Genomic DNA, 914 nt, shown 5'->3' on the forward strand with positions numbered 1-914 from the left:
ATTTTTTTATATAACAATAGTGTGGAATACTGTCTATCTTAAAATAAAGAAGATTTACATGTTTTTCTTTTTTTATACTCAGTTATTTTTTACTTGATGTTTTTTATCTACATCATCAAATGAATAAACAATAATAGTTAAATTAATTATATTTTCTAATTTTGGAATATGATAAACTAGTACAGATCAAGAGCAGCATCTTTATAATTTGTTTTTCTTTCTGCATTATTATTTACAGGAAACAAATCTGCTTTCATAGACCATAGAAAACATTTTCATCACTTTTTTACATTAGTACAATTTTTTTGTTTTTTATTACTTAAGGTAAAACAATATAAGATGATCATTTTAATTGAACATATTTAGTAATTTATCCATAAATCATGATGTACTTTCAAACACTCACTAACAATTTAAAAAATTTTTATTTTTACTACATTTAAGAAATGTTTACAATCAAGTAGATGTATACTATTTTCAAGATTTGTAATCTATAATCAAATGCTTTTTTAGCTTAGTAATCTTTAATGATTTTGCTATATTTTGGTTTCGGTTTTACAAATAAATTTGTAGAAAATCGAAATATTGTTTTAGAATGGCTTATCTCCTTTAGTTAGAAAAACATCATAAATATCATGAAATAGTAACTTTTTCCAAAGATTTTCACTGGGTTCAGCGACAGCTGAAGCAGTCTCAGATCTGTGATCAGCTTTATTATGTTTACCATTATTTGTTTGATCTTTACTGACAGCAGTAGCAGTCTTAATAAGGCTATCAGATACATAAATATTAACAATATTTTTATAATTTTTACTTAGTTCAGTTACATAATTTTCACTTACTTTCTGATTTATTATTATTATTTTGAACAATATTTGTATTATTTTCACTTACTACAGTTGTATTATTTCTAA

Source organism: Schistocerca americana, chromosome 4 (genome assembly GCF_021461395.2).
Source record: "Schistocerca americana isolate TAMUIC-IGC-003095 chromosome 4, iqSchAmer2.1, whole genome shotgun sequence".
Lineage (NCBI taxonomy): Eukaryota > Metazoa > Arthropoda > Insecta > Orthoptera > Acrididae > Schistocerca > Schistocerca americana.